This window comes from Octopus sinensis, linkage group LG11 (assembly GCF_006345805.1).
Source record: "Octopus sinensis linkage group LG11, ASM634580v1, whole genome shotgun sequence".
NCBI classification, from domain to species: Eukaryota; Metazoa; Mollusca; class Cephalopoda; order Octopoda; family Octopodidae; genus Octopus; species Octopus sinensis.
Genome location: NC_043007.1, coordinates 21,618,958 through 21,639,935, shown reverse-complemented (window position 1 = coordinate 21,639,935; position 20,978 = coordinate 21,618,958). Strand labels below are relative to the sequence as shown.

The 20,978-nt window shown below is 38.1% G+C and overlaps 1 protein-coding gene across 10 annotated transcripts in view; it reads right to left on the bottom strand.

Moving 5' to 3' along the window:
- Window positions 1–20,978, bottom strand: part of LOC115217577 (cell surface glycoprotein 1) — a 314,511-nt gene that overhangs the window by 119,253 nt on the left and 174,280 nt on the right. The window lies entirely within an intron of this gene.

Here is a 20,978-nt window from a genome sequence, read left to right as displayed (position 1 = left end):
CGAACGTATAAATATATATATATATATTTTGAATTATATATATATATATGTGTGAGTGTGTGTCGGTATCTGTGTAATATCTATATTAATCTACCGTTCAATTTCAGTTGTGTGTGTCATGAGATGCTGCTACAGACTGTGCCAACTAGAATAAAACCCTGCTACTTTTAATATTACCAGCTGTCGAAATGACACACTATTTACAGCACATTGGTAGTAGACAAGATATAGATAAATAGCACCCCCACCCCCATCACCACCACCCCCGCCACCCTAGCCCAGCCAGCCATTTCTGATTCAGAATAATATACAAGGCAAGTAAGTGAATTTAGTAAGGTATCAGGAATTGTTGCTGGCATGAACTGGGAATGCATTTGTAGTAGACATTATCACACAACGGTTGCTGACAGGAATGTTATGTAGCGAAAGAGAGAGAGAGAGATTTTTACATGGGATGTGGGTTACAAAGGATAAGGTAGATAAAAAAGTTGATAAAGAATAATACGGATGAAGGATGAAACAAATGACAGATTTAATAACAAAGTTCTCTGATTATATATCAACTTAGAAGAACGAGAGACAAAGCAAAGACATTTGTCATAATGGTTATTTTTAAATGTGGAAAAGAAAGAAAAAAAAAATGGTGGACAAGAGAAAGCACAAATCATATTTTTTTTAAGGGGTGTCTTGTTAAATGAAGACAAAAAAATAAAAATGTCCAGGTGCTTTATCAGAGGAGATTATTAGATATCGGATTATAAGTGATATCAAAAATGGGCTTAGTCAGATGATAGATGAAAGAATAAAGCAGAAATATCAGTACACAAGAAACGGGGTTCTAAAAATCATGTGCACATACTCATATGCAAATGGGAGGAAAAGTACTCAACCAAGTACAGTATAATTAACCCTTTCTCATTAATTTACCAGAAGTGTTTTTTTATTTTAGTTTCAGCTCAGAGCTGCGGCCATGCTGGGGCATCACCGTTATTTATTCACATTTTGTTTGAAATTTATCATGCATGAGCAAAACGCGCCCCCCATCCAATGGACGGTGCTGAGTTGTCAAGCATTTAAACCAAATTTTCTCAAAACAACTTGTCCGACCGTCCCATAGACTTCCCCTTTGAGAAACACTGATTTAACCTAAATTTGAGACACCAGCAAAAGAAGAAATAAAGATAGACTTTTTTTCTATTCCAAAGAAAAATGATTTCCCACAGCTTTATCGATCACATTCTCACCTGGAATCGATTTTTGTAATTTTTTCAAGACTTATACACGCCCTGATACCGTCGGTATCTACATATCAAATTTGAGCGCAATTGGATGGAGGATGCCCGAGATCCTAGAAGCCTCATACACAAACAGAGACAGACAGAATGGATTTTATATAATAGCTTTGAGATGTTGATAATGTGATTGTTCAGTTTCCAGAATGACATTGTAAGATAGGTGTGAGAGGTCTGATCTGACTGGTTTGAACTTAAAAGAGGTCGGATACAGCTGGTTTAAATGCTAAAGGGTTAATTTAATTCACTGAATCTGTTGGTAGTGGTGGACTCTTCTGTTATAGATGACAGATGAGGGTTGGGGATTCTGCGACTTCTTGCTGAACGACCCTGCACAGATGACTTGTTTACAGGGATCAAATAATTGTGCTTTGAATTAAGCTCACACACACACCATCAAATCGACATTACCTGTACAGGTAAACAAGTGTGCCACACATCAGGTGTCAAAGTGATTGCAGAGCAATGTGAAATGACCACAAAATACTCCCTTGCCCAAGAATTGAAACCATGATCTTGTAGAGAGACTTTGATAGGCAGCTACATGCTGGTTGTTGACAAGGATATTGAATAGAATAGAACAACAGGAGAAGAATAAGATAGGGTGATGGAAGTTAGTAATGAATGATGCAAGAAGGACTAAAGTGATAGATAGCAATAAAGATCAGTGATAGAAGAAAAAGAGATAATGTCAATAGAGGGAGTAAGGGCAGGAGTAACAGGAGAAAGGGAAATAAAGAGAGACAGACAGAGAGAGAGTAATGGGTAGCAGTAAAGAAGAGTAATGGGAAGAGGATTCAATATTTACACCAGATGGTCATCCTTTGTAATATAGCATGATAAGGGAAGGTGGAGCGATAAAAGAGCGAAGGTGGGTGTATTGAATATGGACAAATCGAAACTTCAACTTCCACCATTTTAATGTCTACTTCACCACGTTCGAATGAGTGGGCAGGTATTCTACAGAACCACAGATTGCCAGTCATCATTCCTTTGTCATCTTCTCTGTGAGATATAGCTTCTAGAGCACTTCATCTTTAAGTCTCCCTTGGTTTCCTTCTACCACAGATTCTATCCACTCGAAGTGCTCAGCACTTCTATATATATAACTAACAAACACCATATGCAGTATATACCAGTGCAGGCTTTTTCTCTCTTGTATGCAACAGCTGATTCCTCTTATACCTAGTTTGTCTCTCAGAGCTCACCTGCACCCCACTGTCAATGCACACCAACATTTACATATCCAGCAGAGTAGTCTCACCTCCTTTCTTTCTAACCTTTGAAAATCCCCTGCATTCAAGGCCCCATGACCTGCTATTATGAAGTACTGAACTTTGTATACAAGCATCATACAATCTCCCCTTTATTTATTCAGAAACTCTGTCACCAAATGAGATTATAACTGCCTAAACTTTTCCCACTCAGTTCTTATTTTTCTATGTACCTTCACTGCTAGTTAAGTGACTTACATAGCAAACCCTATTTATTTCGAGGGGGACCTCTAGGCACTTCAAAGAATCTATATCTTATGTACTCTTATTTTTGACTACACCTGTGCACCTGCCAAATACGTCTGTTTTTACTATCAGTCAGGTGTATGTTTGTACGCTGGATACACCATACAGAATTTCTATCCACTCCTTTTCTGCATATCAAGCAGGGCCATTTTTCTTGATGGCAGTAGGGTCCTGTCTCCCCTTTCTACTCTTGCTTTGGCCAAATTTATTTTGAAGCCCCTAAATTCTAGCTTTTGATACAGTAGTTCCTATAAACAGCCTTTCAAACCATTCATCTATCTCTAGTTTCCTTTTTAACAACCAGACTAAAGAGCAGGGGTCTCCAAATTTTTTAGAGCATCGACTTCTTCATGGAATTCTTGACCTCTCGTCAACCCCCAGGCATGTACAAGAAAATAAATAAATAATAATTAAGTAGGAGTGGCTGTGTGGTAAGTAACTTGCTAACCAACCACATGGTTCCGGGTTCAGTCCCACTGTGTGGCATCTTGGGCAAGTGTCTTCTGCTATAGCCCCGGGCCGACCAATGCCTTGTGAGTGGATTTGGTAGACGGAAACTGAAAGAAGCCTGTCGTATATATGTATATATAAATATATATGTGTGTGTGTGTGTATGTGTTTGTGTGTTTGTGTTTGTCCCCCTAGCATTGCTTGACAACCGATGCTGGTGTGTTTATGTCCCCGTCACTTAGTAGTTCGGCAAAAGAGACCGATAGAATAAGTACTGGGCTTACAAAGAATAAGTCCCGGGGTCGATTTGCTTGACTAAAGGCGGTGCTCCAGCATGGCCTCAGTCAAATGACTGAAACAAGAGTAAAAGAGCAAAGTAGATGTGCATTTATCGACCCCTTGAATAGTGCCATCAGCCCCCAGGGGTTGATATCGACCACTTTGGAGGCCCCTGCTAAAAAGCATGGAACTCTGTAGGTCAGTGAATGAAGAGTAGAAACAGCACTGTTTGAATAAGGAAGCATTTCAGGACTTAATAGGCATGAAAGGATATTTCGGAAAGGGGTTTCCTGAGTACAGACAGGATGTTAGGTTTCTTTGCCCCAGCATGGCCACAGCTCATGAGCTGAAACTAGATGAAAAAAAAAATACAAACAACACACACACATTCTAGATGAGGATATTAAAGAAAAATCTTTGGTGCAGGTGTGGCTAACCACAAGGTTTTGGGTTCATTCCCACTACACAGCACCTTGGGTAAGTGTCTTTTACTATAGCCCCAGATCAAACAATACCCTGTGAATAAATTTGTTAGGTGAAAACTGTGTGGAAGCCTGTTGTGTGTGTGTGTGTGTGTTTCCTCTCCCAAACTGCTTGACAACCATTGTTGGTTTGTTTACATCCTTGTAAAATAGTGGTTTGGTAAAAGATCATCATCATCATCATCGTTTAATGTCCGCTTTCCATGCTAGCATGTGTTGGACGATTTGACTGAGGACTGGCAAACCAGATGGCTGCACCAGGCTCCAATCTTGATCTGGCAGAGTTTCTACAGCTGGGTGCCCTTCCTAACGCCAACCACTCCAAGAGTGGTTTGGTAAAAGATATTGATAGAATAAGTACCAAACTTTAAAAATAAGAACTGGGGTCAATTTGTTTGACTAGGGCCTATCAAAGGGATGGCACAGTATTGTTGTAATACGATGACTAAAACAAGATAGAAAAAAAAAAGAATTGCTTTTTATGACTATTTTACTTAAAAAATTTTTTAAAATAATTTCCATTACTAACGGAGGCGCAGGAGTGGCTGTGTGGTAAGTAGCTTGCTAACCAACCACATGGTTGCGGGTTCAGTCCCACTGCGTGGCATCTTGGGCAAGTGTCTTCTGCTATAGCCCCGGGCCGACCAATGCCTTGTGAGTGGATTTGGTAGACGGAAACTGAAAGAAGCCTGTCGTATATATATGTGTGTTTGTGCTTGTCCCCCTAGCATTGCTTGACAACCGATGCTGGTGTGCTTACGTACCTGTCACTTAGCGGTTAGGCAAAAGAGACCGATAGAATAAGTACTGGGCTTACAAAAGAATAAGTCCCGGGGTCGATTTGATCGACTAAAGGCGGTGCTCCAGCATGGCCGCAGTCAAATGACTGAAACAAGTAAAAGAGTAAGAGTAACGAATATTTTGCAGCATGTATTGTTAAATTTCTGTTTCCTGTATACACTGAGAAAAGCATTAGGGTTTTTACCATAATTTAGAGAATATATTAACAGAAATTACTCAAGCATATTTTTATCTCAGAGATGTAAATAACACCATAGAAGAGAAAGCCCCCAGTTAAATAGAGCAAGGAAAACCTAATTATCTCTCACTCCTACCCTACCAGAATCCCCTAAATAATTTCGAGAAACACATAATCAGTTTTTAGAAGTCATTTGGTTCCATTTAAAGAACCCCCCGCCCCCTATTTTAAACACCTCACTTCATTTCCTGCCCCCCACTGTTTATATATAGAAAGGAGGATGGGAGTGGTATTATCCAAGAATTGGCATATTTTACAGTGCTACTCCATTATACACAGAAAGATTTAAGATAAGAATGGGTGACTATGCGGTTACAGAAAATGCTGAAGTCCTTGTTGGACATTATCTTAATCTTATAATATCACTCGCAGTATCACCTGGCATTTGTTTCGACCCTTTAGAATTTTTGAAAAGTAAACATTTTGTATTATGTAGCCTGTTATTCTCTTTAATTGAACATTTTTCTGGTTGAAATACACCGTAAAATGGCGACACAGCAGTCAAAAAATCGTTAAAAAATAGGGATTTTCATAGAGAAAAAGCACCTTTTTGATGTAAATAATTTTTGGTGTTAACATGGTCCGATTTGAATTTTTTCTTCTACGGAATGAAGAGCAAGCCTTCTTCTATCATACTCTCAATTTTGGTCAACTTGTGCCGCAGGGTCTCGGAGGAGATAGTGTTAGTTGAAGGCTACCAAACCTGCCATACACAGACAACTTCAGCTTTATATATAGAGAGATAATTTTACAGTATTACAAATCCTCTTCAAATATCTTTTCTTAGTCATGTTGGCATTGTAATCACGTGCTTCCAGGTTCACTCCCAATGCACGGTACTTTGGCTATTATAGAAAAGTACACCTGGTTAAAAAGAAACTCTTAAAAGATTCTTCAGGTGGCAAGTAAAGAAACACCGTTTCGACCCTGTGTTTGAGGAGACCTATTGAGTCAAGTACATCAATATCAAAAAATCAAATGGAAATTGTAGTTGCAATACCTGTGCAGGTGGCACGTATAAAGCACCATCCGAACGTGGCCGAGGCCAGCGCTGCCTTGACTGGCTTCCGTGCTGGTGGCACATAAATTTTGATTCAAGGTTTAATTTAGATTACTTTAAAATAGGAAGATTTTTTGCATAGAACAAGGGTCAGTCTGATGCAGTTTGGCAGCAGAAGAGAGTTAAACAGGCAAAGAGACTATGTGATGCTCATGCCTTTCAATATAGTGGAAACAAGGAAAGAAGGATTTCGAATTGTGTCTCAAATTCGAGTTGCCAGGAGTTTTGTCTTCTCCAGTTTACGGATATTAGTCATTGGAATAAATAACAAAGAGTTTTTAGTTTAGCTTGACTGACAGAGGGGGAGGGGAGAGAGAGAGAGAGAGAGAGAGAGAGAGTCTCACACACAAAGACAAAGCACTCCCCCATTCCTAACAGATGGCCAAGGTGTATTGGCAGCCAGATATATATATATATGTATATAATGTGTATATATGTATATATATATATATGTATATATATATGTATATATATATATATATGTATATTATGTATATTATATATATATATGTATATATATGTATATATTTATGTATATATATATATGTATATATATATGTATATATATATATGTATATATATGTATATTATATATATGTATATATATATAGAGCGAGAGAGAGAGCTACAGAGATGAATATTAAAGCATGTCTGTATCCCATTACAAACCTTCACCAAAATTTGGCAATGGACCAGGGCAGCATCATTTCTGTTTTTTTTCTTCTTACCAGTAACAAATTTTTATTTTCAGAAAATAGGAAAACAAAAGAAAAAAACAAGAACAGACAAAACCAATGAAGAAGTGCGTCATGTCAGTGGGAGGGCAGACCAAGAGGAGGATATCTTTGGAAAAAATTGGGAGGGAAAAAAAAAAAAACGAACAGAAAGGAGCATATTTAGGGAGTTGATTTTTCCCCCGTTTTACTCAAAATTACTATGGTCATTGTACTAAAACAAAACACGGAAGAATTTGATAAAGGAAGCTTGTTTTCTCAAGAACACGTCTTAATAGCAATGATGGAATTGACAGGTTTGTAGGAGGGGAAAATGTGCCGAGAGCTTTCACGTGCTAAATAACACTACCCACACTGAGTGGATACTAAACAGCTGTAGTAGTAGCAGCAGTGTACTAATAGAGGAAAGAATGCTGGCTTAGTCATACATACAGTATAGACAGGTAACTGCTAAGGAAAATCAACTGCCAACTGCATTTAGGATAAAACCTAACTAAAATGAAAGGGTTTGAAAAATCATATAAGTAATGATTATAGAAAATTCTACTAAAATCCGAAATGTAATATAAGTAAGAATATATTTTTGGTTGGGGTTAGATAAAAGAGTTTGTTCCTTGCTTTACAAACTTTCATGTTTTTGGTAAAGAAATTGTGGGCGTTTGAATTGCCGAATGTGTTGGCTTATGAATCACAAAGACAGGCAAGTTAATGTTGCAAGTGTGCGTATATATGAGAAGGGAGTGAAGGATGATGTGCCTACTCAGGTGAGTAGACATAACAAGTGAATGAAAACTGACTTCCAGCCATTTAGTTGAAAGGGGGATGAGAGTGGCAAGTATGGTGCGGGTGAAAAGGCGTATACATACACCAATAAATCAGTGATGAGGAACTGAGAAAAGGCAAATGACCCGGAAGTTAGGGCACCAGTGGTTTTATGGGCTTTTTCCATAAGCAGTCCTTGAATGTCCCCTTCCTATCGAGGAATACACATTGCTGAAAATTTTTCTTTTTTTTGTTAAACTGACAAGCAAAACCCTCACAATAACACACACACACACACACACAATGTGTCCTCCTTAATGTTTTTCTTAATGTAAACCCTTTGTGGTTAATAAAGAAACCATCATCATTATCATCATCATCATCGTTTAACGTCTGTTTTCCATGCTAGCATGGGTTGGATGGTTTGACTGGGGTCTGTACGCGGCACCATGTGGATGGTAAGCAAGCTACTTACCACACAGCCACTCCTACGCCTGTTACTAACAAAGATACAGTAACTTATAATTTTCTCAGAATACCTGATTTCTGAAATAAAAGATTTTTATCTGGCCTATTTCAGTTTAATCAGATATATTTCACTCCCGCTGTCATGGATACTGGCTCTTAAGTTATACAGGTCCAACCTTTGAATTGTTCTTAATCAAATTATCTCAATTATTTAATTTCAATGTTTACAGATTAACAAGCATAAATAAATATAATAATAAGAAAACAAATTAATTTTGAGTGCTTTACGCGGTTGTTGAACACATTCTAAGAAATACTATCATTATGGTTTGGGCGTTGCACTTACAATCGCTACATCACGAGTTCAATTCCTGGGTAACTCAAACTTATATATAACATGTAACTGACAATGATTCCAACTGAAAACTCATACAACGACTCTACTACTACTCACTTCATACAATGACTGACTGTCTGACTTTATAATGGCTGGGTCATACCACTTTGTTACGCAGGAAGGGGAGTACCATTTCACTACAACTGTTTGGCTCATTTAGTTAAAACCAAACAAAATGCCAAAGAAATTAATGATGTGAGGACTGAGGAATTAAGATACTGGATAATCATGCTCCAGCACCTGCTTTTGCACAGTTTCTTTGGCTGGATGCCCTTCAAACTGCCAACCACTTTATACCATGGACTGGGTGCTTTTTTCATGCCACCAACATTAATGAAACCACTATGCAGAATGCGACCCTATGACCTTGAATGGGGAGGGGAAACTTTATGCTAGAAGAATAAGGAGTAAAGAGGGGTAAAGAATGAGAGAAAAAGGGTTGGCGCAGAACAGGTTTCTTGCTGTAGCGGAGCTACTTGACTACTCATCATCATCATCGTTTCATGTCCGTTTTCCATGCTGGCATGGGTTGGATGGTTTTACTGGGGTCTGGCAAGCCGGGAGGCTGCACCAGGCTCCAATCTGACCTGGCAGTGTTTCTACAGCTTGATGCCCTTCCTAATGCCAACTCTGTCTAAATATGACAGCTGCATTCACTATGTCTAGGAAATAGGTGGAGCTGTCATGGTCGGGAGGCTTTTGGTTCTAGGTTTGTTTGAACAGGGCTGATCTGGGGGCTAAAACAATGGCAGTGATGATGAGCGAAAGGATAGCAATAATAATAATAACAAGGCACAAAGCCTGAAATTTTGGAGGAGGACCCTAATCAATTTAAATCAACCCTAGTGCTCAACTGGAACTTATTTTATCAACCCTGAAAGGAAGCAGGGCAAAGTTGACCTCAGTGGAATTTGAATTCAGGCCATAAAGAGAGACAAAATGCCACCAGGCATTTTGTCCAGTGTGCTAATAATTCAGCCAACTCACCATAATAGTAATAGTAGTAGGTGGTGGTAGTAGTGGTAGTGATGGTGGTGGTAGTAGTAGTAGCAGCAGGTGGGGTGCTAGTAGTAGTTGTAGTAGTAATAGTAATGACAATGTTTATCTGTAGAAAGTTCAAATAAAATTAACATTCACCAAGGAAAATTTGCAGACTTATCTAAACCATGGGACTTTGATTATATTTGAAAATGTTTAAGAATTTAAAGAGAGAGAGAGAGAGAGATGGGGGGAGGGTCAGAGAATTGGAAGAGAACTTGAAGAACTTCAAAAAGAAAGAAAAATTGAAGAAAATAATCTGCTTTGGCAAAGGTATTAAGGATGATTACTATACTTTAACAGATTTAGTAAATTTGCGAGACTTCAAAAGAAATCAAACATTATAATTATAATCGAAGAGTGAGAAAGAATTAAATGAAGAAGAGTTAATTAAAAAGTCAAACTCATAATTACAGGACAGAATTTCAGAAAAGTGTCAACAATAACTTCCTTGACAATAAAATAACTGGTATAGTAAACACATATATACATATGTATATTTCTTTACTACCCACAAGGGGCTAAACATAGAGGGGACAAACAAGGACAGACAAGCGGATTCAGTCGATTACATCGACCCCAGTGCGTAACTGGTACTTAATTTATCGACCCCGAAAGGATGAAAGGCAAAGTCGACCATGGCGGAATTTGAACTCAGAACGTAGCGGCAGCCGAAATACGGATATGCATTTCGTCCGACGTGCTAACGTTTCTGCCAGCTTGCCGCCTCTCTCTCTCTCTCTCTCTCTCTCTCTCTCACTCTCTCTCTCTCTCTCTATATATATATATATATATATATATATATATATATATAATATATATATAAAAAGGGTAAAGACCCCCTTCAGTCAGGCACTGACCATGGGTTTGCACCTAGACAGATACCCTCTGAGGCACAAGTCTGGGCAAGGTTGTTTTTTTTTTTTTTTTTATGGAAGACCAGCAGTCGCCCATGCATACCGGCCTCCCCTCTCCACGTCACCGATGTTGTCCAAGGGAAAGGCAAAGGGGCCGATACAGCTTGGCACCTGTGACGTCGCAACTCATTTCTACAGCTATATATATATATATATACATATATATATACATATATATACATACATATATATACATACATATATATCTACATATATATACATATATATACATACATATATATCATATATATACATACATATATATACATACTATATATACATACATATATATACATACATATATACTATATACATTACATATAATACATATACATACATATATATATACATACATATATATATATACATACATATATATATATACATACATATATATCATACATATATTATATATACATACATATATATATATACATACATATATATATATACATACATATATATATATACATACATATATATATATATACATACATATATATATATATATGTAGGTCCCGGGTGATTCGGGGTTAACACAGTAAATAAGGTACTCATATAATATAGATAAATTATTTATTATATAGAAGGAGCTTCTACAGGATAGAACTGTTCATTCAAGAGAAATCTTCAGGAAGCTCCCTGAAGATTTCTCTTGAATGAAACAGTCTAGTCTGTAGAAGCTCCTCTATATAATAAATATAATATATATATATATATATATATATATATATATATATATAAATAAATAAAAATAATCAATAATAAGAAAGGGTAAAATTATTTAATTAATAATTAATAATTTTACCAAGTAGTTCGGTATGTTAAAAGAACCATTATCGGTAAACTTATACAAAATTTCTATAATTATGAGCATAATTATAATTAGGGTTCAGCAAAATTGCTTCACCACATACCGAAATTTAGAAATAGCAGTTAAACTACTATTTCACTACCATAAGAAAATCTCTTATTTTCTTATTTCTAAATTTCGGTATGTGGTGAAGCAAATTTTGCTGAACCCTAATTATAATTATACTCATAATTATAGAAATTTTGTGTGTATATACTCTTATTCTTTTACTTGTTTCAGTCATTTGACTGCGGCCATGCTGGAGCACCGCCTTTAATCGAGCAACTCGACCCCGAGACTTATTGTTTTGTAAGCCCAGTACTTATTCTATCGGTCTCTTTTGCTGAACCGCTAAGTAACAGGGACATAAACACACCAGCATCGGTCGTCAAGCAATGCTAGGGGGACAAACACAGACACATATATATATATATATATATATATATATATATATATATATATACGACGGGCTTCTTTTCAGTTTCCGTCTACCAAATCCACTCACAAGGCTTTGGTTGGCCCGAGGCTATAGTAGAAGACACTTGCCCAAGGTGTCACGCAGTGGGACTGAACCCGGAACCATGTGGTTGGTAAACAAGCTACTTACCACACAGCCACACACACACACATACACATACATACATACATACATACATACATATAGTTTTGTATACATATATGTGTTTGCAGGAAATTGTGCACAAATATATTGCACAGACATTCAACATTTCTTTGAATTAAATATGGAACTGAATGCACACAGAATAACTATAATTGCATAAATAAATGGCACCATCTTTCAAGAAAATTACAGCTGCCTTAGTTGATAGGTTGGCTGGCCATAAGCCAACGACAGGGAAGACTTAATTCTCATTCTGCTCAGGTCATCTTGTCCTAAATCATTACCAGGAGAGGTACACGCCACAATTGTTCTATTGATGGACAACCTCACAAGTGACCTTCGACCTTCACCACACAAGGACCTGAAGATGTTTTATGGGTGAGCTTAAATATATAGCATTATTAATACTACATTCGAAATACTAATTCTTGTCATCATCATCATCACCATTCAATGTCCATGTTTCTATGCTTGCAAGAGTCAGATGGAATTTGTTGAGGCAGATTTTTTTTCCTATGACTGGATGCCCTTACTGTCACCAACTCTCGCCAGTTTCCAAGCAAGACAATATTTCTCCCCTGGTCAGATATGTGTTTTTTTTTTCTATGTAAAACTGAAAATCAACATTGACTGCATGATTAAGGTGCTTATTTACAACCACAATGCCATGTTGCAAACAAGGATATCCATGCATTTACACACACACACACATGTAGATGTCTATATAGAAAATATACACACACACACATATATATTCATCTCAATCGAAGGAGAGGGGCTTTCTCCATCTGGGTTGCGGATCCGTGGAATAAGCTGCCGGACGAGATAGTGAAGATGCCAACAACTGCTCGGTTCAAAGTCTCCCTTGACCATAAGTGGCCTGAACTCTTTACATGAACACCACCCTGTACATAACTCCATGTCCCCCTACATTGCCTTGCTTTTTGCTTTTTGAGCCAAAAAATTAACTAACTAACTACAAACACACACATATATATATAGAAAATATACATACATACATACATACATATACCAGGTGGTGTTATTGAGTTAGACATGGCCAGGGCCTATACTGGCCGAAACCTATCAAAGTTATATATATATATATACATATATATACACACACACACACACAACAAACAAAATGCACAAAAAAAGCTACACGTTTGCATTATGTTATATATACAATAATAATAAAGGACATTACTGTATACATTTTTACAAACCAAGAACGTTATACAGACCTCCTTCACTCAAGTTAGAGAAGGGGTGCGTATTATACATGAGGTTTAGGTTTTTCAGAGGTACAGCCCCCTAAAAATCCCCTGCGTATTATACTCAAGGGCGGACTATACTCGAGGATTTACGGTACATCAGTAAAGTAAAAGATAAAAAAAAGAAATTCTAAATGATGAAAGTGAATGAATTAATCCAGAACTAACCTTTGGTTTGTTTTCCATGGCTATAGTGAATGTTCATAACTTACTGATAGGAATGTTTAAAGATCAAATCTGGTTTGGTAAGAGACTGAGGCTAATGATTGTTACGGTGTGGATACAAAGATACTTATGTGGTGTGATAGCACGACACATGACATAAATAAAAGAAAGAAAAAAAAGGACAATCGGGGGGGGGGTATATAGAAGGGGTAGGGTAATTAACAAAGAGCGTTATGGTTATCAAAATTAAGTGAGAGAGGTAATTAAGATAATAGGCTAATTAAACCGAGGCATATGCAGATCTACTTACACACGGGGAAGGCGAAGTGAAGAAACAAAAAAAACAAAAAAAACAAAAAAAAAAGCAAAAAGAGAAGATAAAAAGGCAATAAATACAAATATGTAAATAATTGATATGTTGTTGTTCAAAATAATTATGTTTAGTTGGGCATAGAACCCGAAATGGTTGTCTGATGATAACAAGCTTTAACAAGATTGTGTCTTGGCAGAAGTTTGTAGCCGAGTATGGAACTAATTAATTTTGTCCCTGCTTTCTGTATTTCAAATCCCATCAGAATAAGGCTTTGCGTTCAGTCATGATTAATGAATTAAGTAATGGTGACACACTGGTCAGAGACAGGTCAATCAACAAGAGTGATCTAAGTGCTAACATATTGAATGTAGCAAACACAATAGTTTAATTAATTAAGGCTATACCTATATTGGATAGGCACAGGTGTAGCTGTGTGGTAAGGCAGCGAGCTGGCAGAATCGTTAGCACGCCAGGCGAAATGCTTAGCGGTATTTCGTCTGCCGTTACGTTCTGAGTTCAAATTCCACCAAGGTCGACTTTACCTTTCATCCTTTCGGGGTCGATTAAATAAATACCAGTTACACACTGGGGTCGATATAATCGACTTAATCTGTTTGTCTGTCCTTGTCTGTCCCCTCTGTGTTTAGCCTCTTGTGGGTAGTAAAGAAATAGGTATTTTGTTTGCCGCTACGTTCTGAGTTCAAATTCCGCCAAGGTTGACTTTGCCTTTCATCCTTTCGGGGTCAATTAAGTAAGTACCAGTTATGCACTGGGGTCGATATTATCGACTTAATCCATGTATCTGTCCTTGTTTGTCCTCTCTATGTTTAGCCTCTTGTGGGTAGTAAAGAAATAGGAAATAAGCAAAGTAAACTTTAATTTATACAGGGCACCTAATACATTATTTACATTTGACCGATATTGGTCCTCATCTTGTTTGTTGTTAACACAGGTTTGAAGTTTCCCCAAGACACCTGATGAAGGCTGGAGGGTATATCAGATGAAACGTGTTAACAACAAGATGAGGACAAATATCCGTCAAATGTAAATAATGTACATAATTCCTCATCTCTTAAATATAGAACTGTAAAGCACCTAATATTCTGGCACTCTATCAGTTAAGATGATGAGGGTTCCAGTCAGGGGTGGACTGAGAGTATTAAGGGCCCCCGGGTATAACTGCTTATTGAGCCTCTTTGAATGTGTTTTAGTAGAGTTAACATGTAGAGTGTAGGCCCCTCAGTGCTCTGGGCCTCAGGCAGTGCCCGACTGACTGACAGCTCTGGGCCCTCAGGCAGTGCCCGATTGACTGACAGCTCTGGGCCCTCAGGCAGTGCCCGATTGACTGACAGCTATGGGCCCTCATGTAGTACCCGATTGTCTGACAGCTCTGGGCCCTCAGGTAGTGCCCGACTGACTGACAGCTATGGGTCCTCAGGCAGTGCCCGATTGACTGACAGCTATGGGCCCTCAGGCAGTGCCCGAGTGACTGACACCTATGGGCCCTCAGGTAGTGCCCGATTGACTGACAGCTATGGGCCCTCAGGCAGTGCCCGAGTGACTGACACCTATGGGCCCTCAGGTAGTGCCTGATTGACTGACAGCTATAGGCCCTCAGGCAGTACTCGAGTGACTGACAGCTGTGGGCCCTCAGGCAGTGCCCGATTGACTGACAACTATGGGCCCTCAGGCAGTGCCCGATTGACTGACAGCTCTGGGCCCTCAGGCAGTGCCCGACTGACTGATAGCTTAGTCAGCCCCTAGTTCCGGTTGATCTGACCAATGGAACAGCTTGCTCTTGAAATTAACATGCAAGTGGCTGAGCACTCCATAGACGCATACCCTTCATGTAGTTCTCTGGGACATTCAGCGTGATACAAGATATGACAAGGCTGGTCCCTTTGAAATACAGGGACTACTCGTTTCTATCAGCTGAGTGGACTGGAGCAACATGAAATAAAGGGTCTCACTCAAGGACACAATGCATCACCAGGAATTAAACCCGTGACCTTACGATCGTGAGCCAAACCACTAACCCACAAACCTAATTTCCACAGGGGTAATAAAAGGAGTTTGAAAGTGCTTTAAAGTATAAATGAAAATTATGATAATTGATTCAATTAAATATTAACCTAAGCGCAACATTTTAAAAACCTGTAAGCATTACACAGACTACATTATTTTATTGACATATTAAAACCATAATCGATACAGGTTGATCAGATAAATTAAACATTAAAATCATTCAAAGAACAGTTTTTGCAGAATGCTATAAAACAGAAATCAATTACTGTTAGAAATAGCAGCCAAACTTCCTCAAATTACACTCTATAATATATAAAATAAAAGTGGAGGTGCATGGCTCAGTGGTTAGGGTGTTGGACTCATGATTGTAAGATTGTGATTTCGATTCCTGGACCAGGTGATGAGATGTGTTCTTTAGCAAAAACACTTAATTTCATGCTGCTCCAGTCCACTCAGCTGGTAAAAAGGAGTAAAGCTGTGATGGACTGGCATCCCGTCCAGGTGGAGAACATACACGCCAGAGAAACTCGGAAACCAGCCCTATATTCCCTCTCGGAGTAATGTGGACTAACCATATTAAATAAAAGACATAAGATAATGTTGTCTCTGAAGGGATGGACACAACTGGAATGCCTTTGATTTCAGGCTTGCTTGATCAAAGCTGACCAGGATCTAAACAAACATAACATGGTAGTCCTGGCTTAGGATGAATGTTGCTGTAATTTAGCCCCAGGAGACATCATCTCCAGCTGGCTATATGACACGATCTGTGTCCTTATATTTTCGAACAAGGGGATCTAACACCCCCACTCAGCTCAAAACAATATCTGTGTATCGCGAAGGGAAATAACCAGGAAATCACGATACACAGATATTGTTTTGAGCTGAGTTGGGGTGCTAGATTCCCTTATTTGAAAATATAAAGACACCGATCATGCCATATAGCCAGCTGGAGACGATATCTCCTGGGGCTAAATTACAGGAACATTCGTCCTAAACCAGGACTACCTTGTTATGTTGGCAAAAATCTTTACTGTTGCTGAATATCTCTCGTGAGATTTAGAAAGCAATTTTCAAACATTTGCTAGTTATACAATGCCCAGTAACAACAAGAACAGCAATTTTTTCTTTTGATATTCAACTTACTGAGGACAGATGACAGGATAGAATGGAATAGATCTTTGGGTACAAACCCGCCTGAGACTGCCCTTGGTTTTATCATACCAGCTTCCTGTTTAACCCCTAAGCATTCAGACTGCTCACTCAAATGTAATGCTTATTTATTCACATTGTTTTGAATTAATCATGCATTATCTCCCATAGCTTTGAGATTTCAATAAGGCAGCAAGCTGGCAGAAGCGTTAGCATGCCGGGCGAAATGCTTAGCAGTATTTCGTCTGCCGTTACGTTCTGAGTTCAAATTCTGCCGAGGTCGACTTTGCCTTTCATCTTTTTGGGGTCAATTAAATAAGTACCAGTTACGCACTGGGGTCGATATAATCGACTTAATCCGTTTGTCTGTCCTTGTTTGTCCTCTCATGCAAACGATTCTGCCAGCTCGCTGCCTTAATTAATAATAATAATGTTAGATATTACTCATTAGAGCTTTGTTGTATCCACTTGAATAATAAATGACCAACATGATAGTACTGCATCTATGGTTTTAGCATCAACCAATTTGACAGAAGCTGATAAGATGGAGGGCTGCATCAAGCTGCAGGTGTCTGTTTTAGCATGGTTTTTATGGCTGGATGCCGTTCCTAATGCCAACCACTTTGCAGAGTGCACTGGGTGGTTTTATGTGGCACCAGCAAGGATTCTTTATACGGTGGCACTGGCACAAAGGTTTTCTATGTGACACCAACACGGATGCCCTTTTTATGAGGCCCAATTCCTCTTCTATGTGACTCTGGCACAAGTGCTCTTTTTACACGGCACTGGCCCAAATAAATAGAAATTGATAGAATAAGTACCTGATTGAATTAAGTACCTATTTCTTTATTACCCACAAGGGGCTAAACATAGAGGGAACAAAACAAGGACAGACATAGGTATTAAGTCGATTACATCGACCCCAGTGCGTAACTGGTACTTAATTTATCGACCCCGAAAGGATGAAAGGCAAAGTCGACCTCGGCGGAATTTGAACTCAGAACGTAACAGCAGACGAAATACGGCTACGCATTTCGCCCAGCGTGCTAACGATTCTGCCAGCTCGCCGCCTTATTGAATTAAGTACTGGGATTGATACAGTCAACCAAAACACCGAAAGCAGTGCTCCAGCATGGCTGCATTTCAATGACTGAAACAAGTAAAAGAAGCAACAGAAAACTCCCTCACACAAACAAACATTTGTGCATTGATAGAAACACACAATACTATATGCAAACCTAAGAATACTACCTACATATGCATACATTGAAGCCCCTACAAACATACATATACACACCCATATATGTGTATATATGTATGTATATGCATGTGTGCATGTATATGCATATTTTGTGAGGAATGACATATAGTTTAAACCAGTGGGGTTAGTGCGTCATCATACTCACTTGACACCTATGTGTCTTAAAAGTGGAAACATTTGAGAGATCATTGCCTCTTAGAATTTGGTTGGGTTCGTTTTTGGAGCGCTTCCCATACAAATAATAAATACCATTCCGCTTGTAGGATTTAGACAGTACCAGATACTTAGTAGATCTATAAAGTACCTGCAATGGTTCAAATAATTTCATCAACGATATAACACACACAAATGAAATACATGCTAAGATAATTCACAAAAAAAAGGCAAATAAAAGAATGTTACAAAATGCAGAGAGCAGTGTACTACCAGGGATCAAATTAAGGGTTAGGTTCAAAATTCCAATACAACAATTGAATTCAAAACAAGACACTAGAAAATGGCTGGAGCATACAACTGCCGAAATGTGGCAAAAGCAACAATCAAGATAAGGACACCAGTTTGACTAAAATAAACAGTATGCTTAATATAAAATAATTTAAAAAATTTTCTATTGAAGTGAAACATAAAGTGGACCAACATTTCCAATATAAAATTTTCAAATAATTATTTTAATTAATATAACGTGTCTTGACTGGCACAACAATGCAGCGTGGACTATAACTGTTATAATTTAATTATTGATAGCCTGATATGATATTTTGGAATATAAAAATTCCTTCTTCAGATATCGTTAGTAATTAATTGAGTCACTGCTATAATCGGTTTTCCAATGGTTAATGAAAATTTTTTTGTGGAAGCATCTCTGCAGTTGTCTCACGAAGCTCCTTCCTACGTATGGAGGCTAACAGCTGAGTAATTAGGTACCAATTCATCAAAGAAGTAGGAACGAGTGGAAAGAGGGAGTCCAAGGGAAAGGATCAAAATACTCATGACTACTGAACTTAAGATGATGAACCTTATAAATGATATGGCAAGGGATTGTAACAAGTGAAGAGACACCATATTGGAGGAAACTTGGCTGACCTAAACAAACATCAAGCTATATCAGGGGTTCTCAACTATTTGTTATCCATGGACCCTTTTGATTACTACTTATCGGGTGGACCCTAATAGCCATTTGATGTTTAAAAACTAGTTTTATAGAAACTTCTAAAATTCCTACTTTGTTTTCAACACAATAACATGTGTCAATTGAACTGTGTAAAATGTTAGAGAGAAAGAAACCTAGCTGTTTCTTGCGATACATACCAATACATACATCGAAAGCAAATTTTTTCAGAGGCCATTAACCCTTTCATTACCAACCCAGCTGAAACCGCCTCTGGCTCTGAGTACAAATGTCTTGTTTTCATAAGTTTTGAATTAAAACCTTAGTCACAATTTATGTTCCTAACTAAGTTATTTTGCTAAATTCTTTGTTATATTTAAAGTAATTGAAAGAAACACAGAGCATCTCAAAATAAATACAGTAACGAAAGGGTCAATCATCTCTTTGAGAGTTGTCAGGAACTGTTGACCAGCAAGAGCTAAAACTATACGCTGCTGGAAATCCTTATCCATTCTTTGGCTTCCAAAAGCTTTAGCTCACCTTCAAATTTTCAGTTTGGGCAGGGAAATATTATTACAGATACTCAGTTTATTAAAAGTAGGGGTTCCCTTTTATTTTTATTTATTTATTCATTTTATATTTTATTCTAGTCGGTCAACCCTTTCGTTACCAACCCGGCTGAAACCACCTCTGGCCCTGTAGTACAAATGTCTTGTTTTCATAAGTTTTGAATTAAAATCTTCCACCAAATCTTAGTCACAATTTATGTTCCTAACACTAGCTTAATGATAACTAAGTTATTTTACTAAATTCTTTTAGTTATATTTAAAGTAATTGAAAGAAACACAGAACATCTCAAAATAAATACAGTAACGAAAGGGTTAAAATACCACTGTAGACCCTCACCCCTAATTTGCTATTTTGTTATGTCGATCCCCCAATTGAGAACCATCGATCTATCTATCGATCTAGATGTATGTGTATATATATTTATTTATATGTGTGTGTGTGTGTGTGTGTGATGTTGAGCTTTTAACACACACACACACAATATATATATTGGCGTAGGAGTGGCTGTGTGGTAAGTAGCTTGCTTATGAACCACATGGTTCCGGGTTCAGTCCCACTGCATGGCACTTTGCGCAAGTGTCTTCTACTATAGCCTCGGGCCGACCAAAGCCTTGTGAGTGGATTTGGTAGACAGAAACTGAAAGAAGCCTGTCGTATATATGTGTGTATATGTTTGTGTGTCTGTGTTTGTCCCCCCAGCATTGCTTGACAACCGATGCTGGTGTGTTTACGTCCTCGTAACTTAGCAGTTCGGCAAAAGAGGCCGATAGAATAAGTACTAGGCTTACAAAAGAATAAGTCCTGGAGTCGATTTGCTCGATTAAAGGCGGTGCTCCAGCATGGCCACAGTCACGTGACTGAACAAGTAAAAGAGTTAAAATATATATGTTTGGATTTTACAAACTGGAGGTGGTGGTGCACTCACTAAATATAGTCGAATTTATTCGTTTATTGAATGCAGAGGATTCCCTCTGTCACTGCAACCATTTTCGTTTTGCACAGCTGGTTAAAACTGAAATGCGAAACTCAGAATAGCAATGGAGAGAAACTACACTACTGAGAGAGAGAGGGGGGAGGGAGAGAGAGGAGAAAGAGAGAGAGAGAGAAAGAGAGAGAAAGGGAGAGAGAGAGAAAGAGAGAGAGAAAGAAAGAGAAAAAGAGAGAGAGAGAAAGAGACAGAAAAAGAGAGAGAAAGAG